We start from the raw sequence: 18,641 nt of genomic DNA, 5'->3' as shown, positions 1-18,641 counted from the left end.
TCCGGATAACAGGCCCTCCTATTTGACACACTTTACTCTGTCTAAGAAGTAGTTGGTGAACCAGGCGAGGCAGTCATTTGAGAAAACAAGGCTGTTGAGTCTGCCGATAAGAATACGGTGATTGACAGAATACACCACATAATGTTTCAGCCGTAAAGTCCTGGGGCCTCATTTATCAATCATGCGTAGGCACAAATCTGTGCGTAAACCATGTGTGGGATCATTTCCACGCAAAGTGTGATATTTACAATAGCAGTGGGTGGGTAAAATCCCTGGGGAAGGCAAGACAGAATTTTACTTGCCATATTACAACCTATGTGTTGTGATAATTGTGTTGTTTGCTGTATAACCTGTTAGTTCATAAGCCTTGTCAACGTGATATATAGGCCTAAGGCCAACACAATAAGAAGACACAGTGGCAGAATAAATGTAACCACACCTGTGTTTCATTACGAAAATGGAGAGCAACCTCTGTCCTGTGATGTGCATGAAGCGTATTACATATAACAGTTACATGACGTACAGCATGGTCAAGCAAGTTGACGTTTCTGACATTTTCGGACTACTAAGCAATTATTGATTTAGAACCACAGAGAGTTACCGCATGTCGCAAGGAAACAAGGAGCTGCTTCCACTATTCCAGCACCATTTCAACGTTAACATTTCAACATCATCAAATCACCTATGCTTAGTCTAATACAGTGACAACTAAAAGATACCAAAAACAATTTAGTCCAATTTAAGCTGAATATGATGTGACTGTCCATGGTTGTCACGACTTCCACCGAAGCCGGTTCCTCTCCTTGTTCGGGCGGCGTTCAGCGGTCAGCGTCACCGGTCTTCTAGCCATTGTTTATCCACTTTTCATTTTCCATTTGTTTTGTCTCGTTTTCCTACACACCTGGTTCTCATTTCCCTCATTAAGTGTTGTGTATTTAACCCTCTGTTCCCCCCCCCCCCCACCCATGTCTTTGTGTGGAATTGTTTGTTGTAAGTGCTTGTGCACATGTTTACTGGTGCGCGTCAGGTTTTGTACCCATGTTGGTTATTTCTTTATGCCGTTGGTTTTGAAATTAAACTGCTCCGGCTATTACCTAGTTCTGCTCTCCTGCGTCTGACTTCACTGCCACCAGTTACGCACCCCTTTACAATGGTACTGATTTTGTGCGTGTGCGTGCATGCTTGCAAGTAGAAAGATGTTGACTGACCCTACTTGTAGAGAAAAGCCAATGCCATCCTCCTCTCTTGTTTTAAAACAGTCTAGTACTCTGTCAAACATTACACGCTTTTAGTTTTTGTTCTCCTAGGCTACCTGGCTAAAATGCTTGCTCGATAGCCTAAATTCCTTTCATTGGAAACGATGAGCCAGCTAGTTAACATTAGCCTACTACATCTAGCTACATATTGAACTTCCATAGTCTCAGGCAAGGAAAGGGCACACTGTATGAATTCATGGTTGATCAGAATCGTCGTTATAATTATTGGCCAGAGAATTAAGTAAAACTACAAGTCCAAATCCTAATCTCCATCCATGGCTAATTTAGGGAAGGGCCTATTTTAGCTAGCTAGTTAGCTACACACTGGAGGACAACAACACAACAATTTTCGTTTTTTCTATCAATGACATTTGGCTTTTGACGTGATTGGTGTGAAGCGAAATCCAAACTTGCTTCCCTTGACACTTTTTTTTGGTGCACAAGGACCATTCACAGTTAAGCTCACTCAGTTTAGCTCAACGCGGATTGGCTATTATTTTATTTAAAAAATAATCTAGGAAGGTGTAACGGCTGTCGGGAGAGAGAGTAGACCAAGGCACAGCGGAGTTAGTGTTCTTCATGATTGTATTTAATTAACGTCAGAACACTCTACAAAAACAAGATAACCGACAGCAAAACAGTCCTGTTCGGAAATAATCTAAACAGAAACAATTACCCACAAAACCCCAATGGAAAAACAGGCACTTATGTGTGACTCCCAATCAGCAACAACACTCTACAGCTGTGCCTGATTGGAAGCCACACGGCCAAAATCAACGAAACAAACCAACATAGAAAAATGCACATAGAACGCCCACCCAATGTAACACCCTGGCCTAACCAAAATAAAGAACAAAAAACCCCTCTCTATGGCCAGGGCGTTACAGAAGGCCACATGTTCGCTGGCTTCCCTTGCATTCAATGTCATGGGCGACAAAAATATTATATTATTTTTGACCAGACAGCATCAGATAGACCGGCTACACATACAGAGACAGAGGTGTGCCGTTTTGCTCGCTCCGATTGTTTCTCCAGTGAGATACATTGAAGGAGAATTATGAAACACAGAGAGACGAAAGATCAATTATTTCCTATGTTTAAAAAACGAATTCCTTGGTACATTTCTTGGGATATGAATGTTTGTATGAGAGTGTGTGTAAATGTACTCGCAGCCATGACCATGCCAACGCACACGTGCCAAGCGGTGGAATAAGGGAACTGCTTGTCAAGGGTAGAATGGGGAAAATATATGTTGACATTTGTGAAATTGTGAGAGTAGGCCTAATAATTAAATCATTTTTCAATAGAATTTTGTTTCCATTGTGAATTCAAGCAGCTATATATAATTTGACCACATCAGTGTATTTGTTACAATAATAATCCATATAAAGTACAGTAATTGTTAAATTAGAGGCACGTGTTAAAGTGAAAGCATTGTTGAAATACTATAAAAGATCATGGGAAATCGAATGAGAGATGGCTGATCTTGCTCTGTTGGAAGATTTGACATGTGCTACATTTCGCAGAGAGCGCGGTTTTAGAGACCTGTGGGACTTTTTGCAGAAAGTACAGATTGGTTCATCAGATATCGTTTCTCAAAACCAATCTTATAGGTTCTTTGCGAGGATTTAAGACCTACTTGAGAAAGGCAAACACATGCCATTCCGATGCACATTAAAGTGCTATCCACCCTCGGGTTTTTGGCAACAGCCACTTTTCAGCGGGAGCTTGCCGATCTGTATCTCACATCCCTCAATGAAAAAAATATATTTTTAGGAAAAAAAAACGCCATTTTACTAGTCCTGTACTAGTGTACCGATATAGACGTCTGTAGTATGGGTAAAGAACAAATATCTGCGGACACCCTTGACAAAAATCTCAGCACCCCCAAACATTTTCCCGCAGGTATGCCTATACACCTACGGGAGGGAGCTGTTGAGGATGGATGGCGTATTGGTGAGTATTGTCTGCTCATTTGAAGTATATTTAACCTTTATCTAACTAGGCAAGTCAGTTGAGAACATTCTTATTTACAATTAAAGCCTACTGGGGAACAGGGGGTTAACTGCCTTGTTCAGGGGCAGAACGACAGATTTTTTTATCTGTCAATTCGATCCAGCATCCTTCTGGTTACTGGCCCAACGCTCTAACCACTAGGCTACCTGCCGCCCCTAATGGCCCTCTCTTTGTAGCCACAACTGAGCGAGCCAAATAAAACCTTTTTGTTGAACTCAATCTCTGACACTAGCATCCTTTATTTCAGTCTTGGAAAATATTTAGTTTTCTTAGCTTTTTTTGGTTGTGCCATTGTATTTCATTCATTGTATTCTTCATAGGCTTCTTCATAGGCTTTAAAGGGATGATTTTGGGGCGTTTTGAAATGCAAATAAACAAGGTCGTGCACAAGCTCTGAGGTTAAGAACAATTGGTATTTATCAATGGTTATCTCCTACAGGTGTGTGTATGACGCTCGTAAGATTGTTTGATAATATTGTGTTCACGACAACTGGGAGCTCGGGACTCGAAAATCTCCGACTTCTGACTTCAGTGCGTTCAAAACAACTTGTAACTCGCTGAAAAAAACCGAGCTCCAACTTGGAAAAGTCGATTTGAACGGTCATCCAACAAGGAATTCCAACTCAGGAACTCGGGCCTCTTTCTAGAGCTCCGACTTCTCTGACCTGAAGATCACTGGCGTCATGATTTGACAAACATGCATCTAATTTAACAAATGACTGTGCTTTTTATGGATTATTATCGTAACAAATGCACTGATGTAGTCAAATTATGATACAGTATAGTTAGCCTGTCAATATATGTTGCATGAATTCACAATGGAAATACAATGAAATCGAAAAATGATGTAATTATTACTCTCACAATTTCACACATTTTCCCCATTCTATGATTGGCAAGCAGTTCCCTTATTCCACCAGTTGGCATTGTGTGTACGCATCGGTTATGGCTGTGCCATAAATTTATGAACACAAGCAAACGTTCATATTGATAAATCTCACACATTGCATAGAAATGATTCCACGCATGGTTTACACACAGATTTGTGCCTACGCATAATTGATAAACGAGGCCACTGGTGATCCAAAACCATTCCTTCCGCTATTTGCACTGCCTCTGCATAGGAGACCTGATGGACGGCCCGGATTCTTGCTACTTTGACCTCCTTCACCATTACAGGGCATTCCTGGAACTCGAGAACGTGGTTCCCTCCACATTAGCAGCATTGTGTATCCACTGAATCTTCCACAACATATTTAATCCTTCTGCACGCACTTGCCATGTGGCCAAACTTTTTACATTTAAGACATTGCAACGGTCTGTTCACATAAGCTCTCACTGCGTATCTAATATACCGCAGCTTGATCAAATAGCAATAGCACCGATAGCCTTTCCTCTTTCCTTCCATTCACCATACGGTTCAATCAACGTGCATCCCCTACTCCTGGTACGCGGTGCTTTAGATTTTCCCGCCTCAAATTCCACCATGCCGCCAGAGATGACACCTTTCACTGGTACCCTGTTCAGAAAATCAAATCTTTCTTCATACTCCGATAATTCCCAGAGACACAATGCACTTTCCTTTTGTTCTTCGGATAAAATCTGAACAAAAATATGAAGTGTTGGTCCCATGTTTCATGAGCTGAAATAAAAGATCCAAGAAATGTACAATACCCACAGAAACCTCATTTACCTCAAATTTTGTGCACAAATTTGTTTACATCCCTGTTAGTGAGCATTTCTCCCTTGCCAAGATAATCCATCCACCTGACAGGTGTGTCAAGAAGTTAATTAAACAGAATGATCATTACACAGGTGCACCTTGTGCTGGGGGCAATAAAAGGTCACTCTAAAATGTGCAGTTTTGTCACATAACACAATGCCACAGATGTCTCAAGTTTTCAGGGAGCATGCAATTGGCATGCTGACTGCAGGAATGTCCACCAGTGCTGTTTCCAGAGAACTGAAAGTTAATTCCTTTACCATAAGCTGCCTCCAACGTCGTATTAGAGAATTTGGCAGTATGTCCAACCAGCCTCACAAATGCAGACCACGTGTAACCACGCCAGCCCAGGACCTCCAGATCAGGCTTATTCACCTGCGGGATCGTCTGAGACCAGACAGCTGATGAAACTGTTCTGCACAAACTTTCAGAAACAGTCTCAGGGAAGCTCATCTGCGTGCTCGTCATCCTCACCAAAGTCTTGACCTGACTGCAGTTCGGCGTTGTAACCGACTTCAGTGGGCAAATGCTCACCTTCGATAGCCACTGGCATGCTGGAGAAGTGTGCTCTTCACGGATGAATCCCAGTTTCAACTGTACCGGGCAGATGGCAGACAGCATGTATGACGTCGTGTGGGTGAGCGGTTTGCTGATGTCAACGTTGTGAACAGAGTTCCCCATGTTGGCGGTGGGGTTATGGTATGGGCAGGCATAAGCTACGGACAATGAACACAATTGGATTTTTATAAATCCTGAGATCTATTGTCATGCCATTTATCATCCGCCATCACCTCATGTTTTAGTATGTTGATGCACGGCCCCATGGTGCGAGGATCTGTAGAAAATTCCTGGAAGTTGAAAATGTCCAGGTTCTTCCATGGCCTGGATACTCACCAAACATGTCATCCATTGATCATGTTTGGGATGCTCTGGATTGACGTGTACAACAGCCTGTTCCAGTTTCCGCCATTATCCAGCAACTTCGCATAGCCATTGAAGAGGAGTGAGACAACATTCTACAGGCCACAATCAACAGACTGATCAACTCTATGAGAAGGAGATGTGTCACGTTGCATGAGGCCACTATCTCCTTGACCGCAACTGGATCTCCCAAAAACACTCCAACAAGGAATAATGCATTGTTAGACCGAGGCCTATCTTCATTAACAACTTTAGCCCGTTTTGCTCCATTCTTCAATGCTACAGTTTTCCACTAATTTCCATTAACTTTACGCAACGCTCCATCCAACTCAGTGTTTCCGCTTCTGCCATCTTTCAAACCTCGAAAATGTCACCCCTCCTACAATCAGGAGAGCAGGAGCAGACATTTTTCTTCCACTTGGACTGTCTTCTTCATTTGTCTTATGAGTAGCATTACTGCCATCTAGTGTCCTGGAGGGGCACCCATGATGCAACTAGCGGCACGCAACCAATGATTTACCAAATATACAGTATTTATAACTAACCCCGATTGTTCATCTGTGTCGTTTGCAATGGGAGCAAATGAAGCATAGTGGGCCGAACAAGCCAGGAGTTGGGCAGAGCCAACGCTGTTGGAGTACAGAATGTATTACAGTCCTTTAACTCTAATGACATCAAATGTCTATCTGCTACATTCAGTGTGCTACAGATGTCAAGAATGTGTGATGTTTATTAGTCATACATACACAAAATCATCCTGAAAATCAGGTGTCTTTTGATGTAGGCGTATATCTTTTGGGAAATATTACATACCATATGCACATATGGTGCCTTTGGAAAGTATTCAGACCCTTTGATTTTTTCCACATTTTGTTGCGTTACAGCCTTATAGTAAAATGGATTAAATAAATAAAAATCCTCAGCAATCTACAAACAATACCCCAAAACGACAAAGAAAAAAAACGGTTTAAGGAAAAAACAGAAATACCTTATAAGTATTCAGACCCTTTGCTATGAGACTTGAAATTGAGCTCAGGTTTATCCTGTTTCTACAACTTGATTGGAGTCCACCTGTGTTAAATTCAATTGATTGGACATGATTTGGAAAGCTACACACCTGTCTATATAAGGTCCCACAGTTGACAGTGCATGTCAAAACCAAGCCATGAGTTTGAAGGAATTGTCCGTCGAGCTCAGAGACAGGAGTGTCAAAGCACAGATCTGGAGAAGGGTAGGAAAATATTTTTGCAGCATCGAAGGTCCCCAAGAAACCGGTGGCCTCAATCATTTTCGGAATGGAAGAAGTTTGGAAACACCAAGACTCTTCCTAGAGCTGGCCACCCGGCCAAACTGAGCAATTGGGGGAGAAGGGCCTTGGTCAGGGAGGTGACCAAGAACCCGATGGTCACTCTGACGGAGCTCTAGAGTTCCTCTGTGAAGATGGGAGAGCCTTCCAGAAGGACAACCATCTCTGCAGCAGTCCACCAATCAGGCCTTTATAGTAGAGTGGCCAGACAGAAGCCACTCCTCAGTAAAAGGCACATGACAGCCCACTTGGAGTTTGCCAAAAGGCATCTAAAGACTCTCCAACCATGAGAAACAAGATTCTCTAGTCTGATGAAACCAAGATTCCACTCATTGGCCTGAATGCCAAGCACCATGTCTGGAGGAAACCTGGCACCATCCCTACGGTGAAGCATGGTGGTGGCAGCATCATGCTGTGGGGATGTTTTTCAAGGAGACTAGTCAGGATTGAGGTAAAGATGAACGGAGCAAAGTACATAGATATCATTGATGAAAACCTGCTCCAGAACTCTCATTACATTGGACTGGGGCCGAAGGTTCACATTCCAACAGGACAACGACCCTAAGCACACAGCCAAGACAATGCAGGAGTGGCTTCGGGACCAGTCTCTGAATGTCCTTGAGTGGCCCAGACAAAGCTTGGACTTGTTCCCGATCAAACATCTCTGGAGAGACCTAAAAATAGCTGTGCAGCAACGCTCCCCATCCAACCTGACAGAGCTTGAGAGGATCTGCAGAGAAGAATGGAAGAAACTCCCCAAATACAGGTGTGCCAAGCATATAGCGTCATACTCAAGGCTGTAATCACTGCCAAAGGTGCTTCAACAAAGTACTGAGTAAAGGGTCTGAATACTTATGTAAATGTGATATTTCCGTTTTTATATTTAATACATTTGGAAAAATGTCTAAAAAACAGTTTTGCTTTGTCATTATAGGGTATTGTGTGTAGATTGATGAGAAAAAAAACATGAATCAATTTTAGAATAAAGCTGTAATGTAACAATGTATAAAAAGTCAAGGGGTCTGAGTACTTTCCGAATGCACTGTATATTTCAAATTATCCTTTGAAATGATTTATACTGCAGTGCAGTTTAGTTTATTTACACTAATCTTCCTGGTGAAGGCATATGAGATAAAATACTCTCAATGTTCCCTATCTTAGTTTGTTTATCAGCTAGGCTACTTAAAAAGTGTGATTATAACTATTTGCTACAAAGTGTCTTCATCGTTGAGATTTTGAGAACTGGCTAAATTTTGGAGCTGTCCTTTCAGCACCATGTAATAGGATATAGATTAGAAGTCGAATTCTATGGCATATACTGGACCACTGAATACCCAGTGCTGCACAGCCATGGCCACTTTCACAGACAACATTACTTTATGGAACCATCAATCAATCATATGATCATTTTATCATTGGGTCTTCAGCTACCGAGCAACCAATAACTAAAACATATATTTCCATGTCCTGTCCCAAACATACCCTCTGCATCAAGTCAAATGTAAAAGTTAACCTGCTGTTATTATCAAGGCACAAGACGAGACCCAGATGTAGACAAAGTAGGCAGATGGTTGGAGTCTTACAATGTTTACTAATCCAAAAGGGTAGGCAAGAGAATGGTCGTGGACAGTCAAAAGGTCAAAACCAGATCAGAGTCCAGGAGGTACAGAGTGGCAGACAGGCTCGTGGTCAAGGCAGGCAGAATGGTCAGTCAGGCGGGTACAGAGTCCAGAAACAAGCAAGGGTCAAAACCAGGAGGACTAGAAAAGAGAATAGTAAAAGGAGTACGGGAAAAACACGCTGGTTGACTTGACTAACATACCAGACGAACTGGCACAGAGAGACAGGAAACACAGGGATAAATACACTGGGGAAAATAAGCGACACCTGGATGGGGTGGAGACAATCACAGGAACAGGTGAAACGGATCAGGGTGTGACAGTTATGCCACTGCTGCTAGGCCTACTGCATTCCCTAAATCCTTGTGTTGTATCATGATGATGGGAAGTTCAGTTCAGGAAGGGTCAAGGGAATGTTTTGGGGTTCCTATACAGCAGAGGCAGACAGGGGCGAGGCTTTCTCTTCTAGGAAACAGCCTATAAATATTGCCGAGACTTCCCAATATCACCGCAGCAAGCTTGCACTGTAAGCCAAGGCGTGACATGGCCCCCCCACAACAACAATATCTGGTAAATTCAGTACACGTACAGTTGAAGTCGGAAGTTTACATACACTTAGGTTGGAGTCATTAAAACTCGTTTTTCAACCACTCCACAAATGTCTTGTTAACAAACTGTAGTTTTGGCAAGTCGGTTAGGACATCTACTTTGTGCATGACACATGTCATTTTTCCAACAATTGTTTACAGACAGATTATTTCACTTATAATTCACTGTATCACAATTCCAGTGAGTCAGAAGTGTACATACACTAAGTTGACTGTGCCTTTAAACAGCTTGGAAAATTCCAGAAAATGATGTCATGGCTTTAGAAGCTTCTGATAGGCTAATTGACATAATTTGAGTCAATTGGAGGTGTACCTGTGGATGTATTTCATGGCCTACCTTCAAACTCAGTGCCTCTTTGTTGACATCATGGGGAAATCAGCCAAGACCTCAGAAATAAAAATTGTAGACCTCCACAAGTCTGTTTCATCCTTGGAAGCAATTTCCAAATGCCTGAAGGTACCGCTTTCATCTGTACAAACAATAGTACGCAAGTATAAACACCATGGGACCACGCAGCCGTCATACCACTCAGGAAGGAGACGCATTCTGTCTCCTAGAGATGAAAGTACTTTGGTGCGAAAAGTGCAAATCAATCCCAGAACAACAGCAAAGGACCTTGTGAAGATGCTGGAGGAGACAGGTACAAAAGTATCTATATCCACAGTAAAATTATTCCTATATCAACAAAACCTGAAAGGCTGCTCAGCAAGGAAGAAGCCACTGCTCCAAAACAGCCAGAAAAAAGCCAGACTACGGTTTGCAACTAACTTATGTGGATATGTTGAAGCAACATCTCAAGAAATCAGTCAGGGAGTTAAAGCTTGGTCGCAAATGGGTCTTCCAAATGAACAATGATCCCAAGCATACTTCCAAAGTTGTGGCAAAATGGACAACACAGTCAAGGTATTGGAGTGGCCATCACAAAGCCCTGACTTCAATCCTATAGAAAATTTGTGGGCAGAACTGAAAGTGTGTGCGAGCAAGGGGGCCTACAAACCGGACTCAGTTACACCAGCTCTGTCAGGAGGAATGGGCCAAAAGTCACCCAACTTATTGTGGGAAGCTTGTGGAAGGCTACCCGGACCATTTGACCCAAGTTAAACAATTTAAAGGTAATGCTACCAAATATTAATTGAGTGTATGTAAACTTCTGGCCCACTGGGAATGTGACAAAAGAAATAATAGCTGAAATAAATTATTCTCTCTACTATTATTCTGACATTTCACATTCTTAAAAATAAAGTGGTGATCCTAACTGACCTAAGACAGGGAATTTCTACTGGGATTAAATGTCAGGAGGTGTGAAAAACTGATTTTAAATGTATTTGGCTAAGGTGTATGTCAACTTCCGACTTCAAATGTACATGCAGACACATACACAACACACACTCGTGCCTGCTGTGGAACATCATCATTCACTTTTGTGGTGAATGTAATTGTCAGACCTCTTCACTAGCTGACCACCAGTAAGACCTGTTTTAAGAACAGTTACTTACCCCTGCCGGGCCGTCCCTTAACCCTGTATGCACAAATAAGACATCAGGTCTGAAATCAGTGTGGCAGGATAGGATGATTACGCAGAAGTATCACCGTGCTTTTATGTGATTGTTTTTCTAGGGGGAGTGAGAAATAGCGAGGAGGCAACTTGATTTAACTCTGATCGCTTTTATTAGAATGTTTACAGTGCAAGCAGGGAAAGAAATGTATTAATCATGTTGCAAGAGATACCAGATCTGGGAAAATAGGTGCCGGAACAAAGTCAGATTTGAGAGGTGCCAGATCACTAACTGTACCTGCCTTTGTGCTCAGACACAAAAAGCCACAGACTACATCAATGCTTATGTACAGTGCATTCGGAAAGTATTCAGACCCCTTGACTTTTTCCACATTTTGTTACTAACCTGTATCCCTGCACATTGACTCAGTACTGGTAGACCCTGTATTTTGCCTCTGTAATGTTATTTTTTACTTTAGTTTATTTAGTAAATATTTTCTTAACTCTATTTCTTGAACTGCATTGTTGGTTGAGAGCTTGTAAACATTTCACGGTAAGGTCTACACCTGTTGTATTCGGCACATGTAACAAATCAAATTTTGATTTGCTTTTCAAAGATGTCTAGAAAAATGCACACATTTTGTGCTCTTGTTGGAAGCAACCACTCCCCCATTGTTGACTAGTGCGTTAAACCAATCAGAAATACTATCAGATCCCCAAATGGGCACATTTATATTCCTACATTTGCACGCAGGCCAGGTAGCCTATAAGCCTACTTCTATGCGTGTGCATCCTTACTCAACATTGACATGAGCCCTCCTAGCTAAAGACAATGACTAAATTGACAGGACTCATAAATGGAATTAAATTAACCAAAACGTGTTTCTCACAAGTGTAGCATAGGTTGTGCACTCTGCAAACAATGTGTCCACTCCGAAAATGAGAACAGGAAGACGGGAAAAATAATAATATTGAATGCATTAAAATAAATGACCGTAACCAAAGTAGCAAACATTGTAGTACACTAACAATCAAACACAAACAATTCACACAATGAAACAATGAATGGGCACAAATTGGCGGGAGAATGCATTCTGGAGAGAGAAGTGCATTGTGCATCTGGGCGCATGGTCAATCCCATGTCTGCATTGGCAATGCAGCATTTACAGTGAAATGGCCTCAGCAGATGTCAGGGCAAGAATGGCCTCATCAGAAGTCAGGGCACTCATACGTTTTACGCTTCGCGGAGCAGTGCAGAGCTGTTGTCAATGAAGTGAGTTTGTGATAATACAGAATGTGCCCCCACCTACGGTCAACCAATCATTTCAATGTGGAGCTATACAGAGCCCTCCACATTGTTACAACATTTGGAAGGCGCATGAGGATGCAGTACAGAGCTCAATTTACATGCCTCTGGAGGCTCCGCAATTGCGTCACACCCTCCATATGAAGCCTCCTACCACATTTTCTAATCAAGCATAAATTGACTTTTAGTCTAGGCCTCCGCAATGGATTAGTTCACTCAGATGGGTGCCATTATATATACTGCTCCAAAACATAAAGGGAACACTTAAACAACACAATGTAACTCCAAGTCAATCACCCTTCTGTGAAATCTGTCCACTTAGGAAGCAACACTGATTGACAATACATTTCACATGCTGTTGTGCAAATGGAATAGACAACAGGTGGAAATTATAGGCAATTAGCAAGACACCCCCAATAACGGACTGGTTCTGCAGGTGGGGACCACATACCACTTCTCAGTTCCTGTGCTTCCTGGCTGATGTTTTGGTCACTTTTGAATGCTGGCGGTGCTTTCACTCTAGTGGTAGCATGAGACGGAGTCTACAACCCACACAAGTGGCTCAGGTAGTGCAGCTCATCCAGGATGGCACATCAATGCGAGCTGTGGCAAGAAGGTTTGCTGTGTCTGTCAGCGTAGTGTCCAGAGCATGGAGGCACTACCAGGAGACAGGCCAGTACATCAGGAAACGTGGAGGAGGCCGTAGGAGGGCAACAACCCAGCAGCAGGACCGCTACCTCCGCCTTTGTGCAAGGAGGAGCAGGAGAAGCACTGCCAGAGCCCTGCAAAATGACCTCCAGCAGGCCACAAATGTGCATGTGTCTGCTCAAACGGTCAGAAACAGACTCCATGAGGGTGGTTTGAGGGCCCGACGTCCACAGGTGGGGGTTGTGCTTACAGCCCAACACCGTGCAGGACGTTTGGCATTTGCCAGAGAACACCAAGATTGGCAAATTCGCCACTGGCACCCTGTGCTCTTCACAGATGAAAGCAGGTTCACACTGAGCACGTGACAGACGTGACAGAGTCTGGAGACGTCGTGGAGAACGTTCTGCTGCCTGCAACATCCTCCAGCATGACCGGTTTGGCGGTGGGTCAGTCATGGTGTGGGGTGGCATTTCTTTGGGGGGCCGCACAGCCCTCCATGTGCTCGCCAGAGGTAGCCTGACTGCCATTAGGTACCGAGATGAGATCCTCAGACCCCTTGTGAGACCATATGCTGGTGCGGTTGGCCCTGGGTTCCTCCTAATGCAAGACCATGCTAGACCTCATGTGGCTGGAGTGTGTCAGCAGTTCCTGCAAGAGGAAGGCATTGATGCTATGGACTGGCCCGCCCGTTCCCCAGACCTGAATCCAATTGAGCACATCTGGGACATCATGTCTCGCTCCATCCACCAACGCCACGTTGCACCACAGACTGTCCAGGAGTTGGCGGATGCTTTAGTCCAGGTCTGGGAGGAGATCCCTCAGGAGACCATCCGCCACCTCATCAGGAGCATGCCCAGGCGTTGTAGGGAGGTCATACAGGCACGTGGAGGCCACACACACTACTGAGCCTCATTTTGACTTGTTTTAAGGACATTACATCAAAGTTGGATCAGCCTGTAGTGTGGTTTTCCACTTTAATTTTGAGTGTGACTCCAAATCCAGACCTCCATGGGTTGATAAATTGGATTTCCATTGATTATTTTTGTGTGATTTTGTTGTCAGCACATTCAACTATGTAAAGAAAAAAGTATTTAATAAGATAATTTCTTTCATTCAGATCTAGGATGTGTTGTTTAAGTGTTCCCTTTATTTTTTTGAGCAGTGTATGTATGTATGTATGTATGTATGTATGTATGTATGTATGTATGTATGTATGTATGTATGTATGTATGTATGTATGTATGTATGTGTGTATATATATATATTACGAACAACATCCTAACGACCAAACAATCGCTTAGTCGACTAATTGAGGTCAGCCCTAGTGCACGTGCTAGGACTCAGAAAGCCTAAGTGAAGATGACAGGCAATGCCTCAGCATTATGCAAATGAAGCAACTCTGTGGCTGTCTCCTTGGCACTGCAGAACATGCTGAGTATGTCACTCCTGCCTTCATCTTATTGTATAATGATGAGAATAGAAAAATCAGCATGAATGGCCTTGTAATTTAGTTTATGTATATGTGCTATGTGGATGGGCTAAATTCACGACAGCAGCTGAAGATACAGAAGTTATCCAAATGGGAGAGTTAGTTGTCTTGCTGAGTGTGTGTGTGTGTGTGTCAGAGGGATGTAGCAGAATTCAACTCAGTGTTACTAAAGTAAACGCACAACCCAAGACTATATGTACACGGTTCACTCTTGCTATATGTTTTCTGATCCATGAAACATTGTGTATGTGTGGACCCTTGTACACTAAAGCCAAATGAGGTGAAATATAAAGACAGTTGTTCATCTGATTTACTGAACCTGGTATGAAAACACCGAACACCTGTTACTGTCACCTGTTTGGCCCTGTCCGGGGGTATCGTTGGAAGGGGCCACAGTGTCTCCCGACCCCTCCTGTCTCAGCCTCCAGTATTTAAGCTGCAATCGTTTGTGTCAGGGGGCTAAGGTCAGTCTGTTATATCTAGAGTATTTCTCCTTATCCGGTGTCCTGTGTGAATTTAAGTATGCTCCCTCTAATTCTCTCTCTTTCTCCTTCTCTCTCTCTTTCTCTCGGAGGACCTAAGCCCTAGGACCATGCCTCAGGACTACCTGGCCTGATGTCCTCAGTCCACCTGGTCGTGCTGCTGCTCCAGTTTCAACTGTTCTGCCTGCGGCTATGGAACCCTGACCTGTTCACCGGACGTGCTACCCTGTCCCGGACCTGCTGTTTTGGACTCTCTCTCTACCGCACCTGCTGTCTCTAACTCTAAATGATCAGCTATGAAAAACCAACTGACATTTACTCCTGAGGTGCTGACCTGTTGCACCCTCTACAACCCTGTGATTATTATTATCTGACCCTGCTGGTCATCTATGAACGTTTGAACATCTTGGCCATGTTCTGTTATAATCTCCACCCGGCACAGCCAGAAGAGGACTGGCCACCCCTCAGAGCCTGGTTCCTCTCTAGGTTTCTTCCTAGGTTCCGGCCTTTCTAGGGAGTTTATCCTTGCCACCGTGCTTCTACATCTGCATTGCTTGCTGTTTGGGGTTTTAGGCTGGGTTTCTGTACAGCACTTTGAGACATCAGCTGATGTAAAAAGGGATTTATAAATACATTTGATTGATTGACTATCACTGTAGCTATAAACAAGTAACAAGTAATATTTGAGACAAGCTTTCTAAATAGTTATTAATGGGAACATTTTACAACCAAAAAAATACAAGTGCCCCGAACAGGCTTTGCTTCTCTCCACGCTGCAGCCCTCTCTGTAATGTGATATGGCCTTACTGGTACTACACAGTCTGTAGCTAGTGAATGGGTGTCTGGCACAGCAAAGCAGATTACAAAATAAAGAGAGCGAGAGAGAAAGAGAGTCCTACAGTGCAATATCCCCTCTCTTCTCCTCCTCTCCTCCTCCTCTTCATTTTTCTATCCCATATATTCTACAGAAATACTTTCCATTCTCTCAGCTTACACCTCTATTCCCTTCCCTTCCCGTCCCTTCCCTTCCCTTCCCTTCCCTATCCTACTCTCTCTTTCGTCACTGTGACATCCTCCTCTTCTCTCATCCTCTGTTCCTTCCCTGTCCACCACCATGGGAACTTCAAGGGGGAGGGGAGGGGGGCTGGTGGACTGGAGGAGCTGTGGGATTGGCTGAGAGGCGGGGACCTCTCTCAGCTCCTTGGCTTAAAGCCTGAGAACTCTTGAGTTAAGTTCCATCCTTGTCCCAGGGAGCATCAGCAGTGTGGGACTGCTCTGGATAACAGATGCACAGAGAGCGGATACTTTTCTGTTTGTTTTGGGTTTTTAGATTGGCAATTTCACAGTGAGGAAAAAAACACTGTGCTGCAGAGTGACTCGCTCTATCGCTCCCTCTCTCTCTTCCTCTCCAAAGGAAAAAAGTAAGTTGCTATTTTGCCTTTTTACTTTCCTATTCCTCCTCCCCACAAAGACGCTGGATGTGTGTAAAGTTACATGTGGCACATGCTGTGAGGGAGAGCTAGTGATTTGGAAACCCTACACAATCATGTGCACTTCCTATCAATATTGATGTTGCATCTGTGATTGTGTTTGAGGTTGTATGTGTATGTGTTTGCACATGCATGTGTAGGCGTGTAGAGAGGACATATAGAATGCATTTATGAGGGAAAGGTGCAATGCGACTTTACAATGACCAAGCTCATCAGCGAACTTGTCACTGCATCAAATCTCATTGACGGAGTAGCTCAAGGTCTCCCTCACAAAATCTCCTGGTGTGACTTTCAGGCTGCAGGGTGGCAGACGCTATTAATAGGGAGGAGAAAGAAAACGCACACCTTTTTAACTGAGGCGATGGCTAGTGAAGTAGAACACTCGAAAAAGAAAAGGAGGGCCTCACACTCTAGGAGCTCAGATACAATAATTGTATTACCAATGTTTCGACAGACAAGCTGTCTTCATCAGGGTATTAATAGGCTACTAATAGGTACAGGGTATTAATAGGCTACTAATAGGTACAGGGTATTAATAGGCTACTAATAGGCCTGCTCCAAGTGTGCTGCAGTCATACTTTTATCCCCAAAACACTGATCTCTTCCAGAGATGGAATTTCTTTAAAGCAAACATTACCACCATTTACAGTACGTTAAAAATAAATATAGCTTTTGGTCTGACTTTGGTTTTCATTCCTGTGTTAACTTCAGGTCACAGACTTATAGGGGTTTTAGGAAAGAGCTGGTGTGTTGTAATGTTGCCTCAGTGTGTGTTTGTGTGTGTGTGTGTCAGAGTTTCCCATATTAAACTCAGCAATGTGGAAAAGAGCAATGCCCAGAACCCACCCTCCCTCCATCGCAGGGACAACAGCTCTGTAGCTCTGTTCTGGAATTACTCCCTGGATTTCCATAGTCATGCTTAAAGAATTGATTATGATTATGTAATCAATCATTGCCTTGCTTGTCTTGCACTGGTTTTATTGTTGGTCAGAGCAGTTTGTTAACATGGAAAAACATTGTATGCTTTAGAAGTCATATTATCCAAAAAGAACAGAAAGAGGCTTTGTATGAATTGGCAGTCAATCTATAGATGTAGAATCCATGGAGGAGTTTTCTACTCTGCAGTCACTTCAGTGATGGAATGATTCCATGTTTCCTTCAGACGTTATCCTGTCCCTTCCTTTCAATTTTTTCTCTATTTTTGTGCTCAGAAAATAAAATATAGATCGACCCTTGTCACACAGACGGGGTTAGGTGACACATCCAGCAGATTTTACAGTTGCGCGGTCTATAAAATAGTATATCAACTGACAAAGACCCACAGCGGTGAAGATATTACTGCACAAGCCATCGGAAAGTCTGAAGAATGTGGACCCGTCTGTGGTTCTCTCCCCTCTCTGTCCCTCTCTACCCCCTCGGTCCCTCTGTCGATTGGGTTGTCTGGGCATATGGGCCACAGAACAGATTATGACTCCAATTGAAGGGTTGAATTCAGTAGGTTAGAGATGAGAGGATTTTCCATACGTGTACCTCTTCAATATGATTGATTGTACTGGAGATTGTGTATCATCGTTCATGTCCTGGATTCTAGCAAGTCCAGGTCTAATGACATCGACCATGGATTGAATCAATCCTGGCCCGGTATCATTTTTAATATCCACCTGTCATACGCTCTCAGATCCCATTGTTGTGTGGAACACAGGCAGCGTTGTGTGGCACTGACCTCTAGCATGCAAATGTCCCCCAGCCTTCTAGAACCCACTCAGATTACACACGCGGCAGGTGAGAACACACAGAGTTTGTCTCACCGGAGAGGACCAACTCACAGGGTCGACAGAGAATCAAGGCTTACCCATTACTCCATATATCACGTTTTGTCCTTTTCCCTTGAATAGGGATGTCCTTTCTCCCCTGTTTTACACTGGTTATCACATCTTATGACGCACGGGTAGTATTTTTAATACACACTGAAACATAATGCTCTGACAGCAAAGCAAGCCAGATAGCATACATAATGAATGTCTGTGTTGACTATTTTCACAAATATGTGGTACATTTTCACAACTCTCCCTACAGAACTCCAAACTGGTCAGACTTGTAATGCAGACAGTTTTTTTTAATTTAAAAACCTGTCAATGTGCAATCAATCAATCAATCAATCAATCAACATGTATTTATAAAGCCCTTTTTACATCAGCCGATGTCACAAAGTGCTATACAAAGTGCTATGCATTCATTTGGATTGTAAACGTCTCTCACCACACAACCATTGATTCAACAT

This window comes from Salmo salar, chromosome 20, assembly GCF_965601325.2.
Source record: "Salmo salar chromosome 20, fSalSal1, whole genome shotgun sequence".
NCBI lineage: Eukaryota > Metazoa > Chordata > Actinopteri > Salmoniformes > Salmonidae > Salmo > Salmo salar.
Note: the sequence above shows the minus strand (reverse complement) of the source record.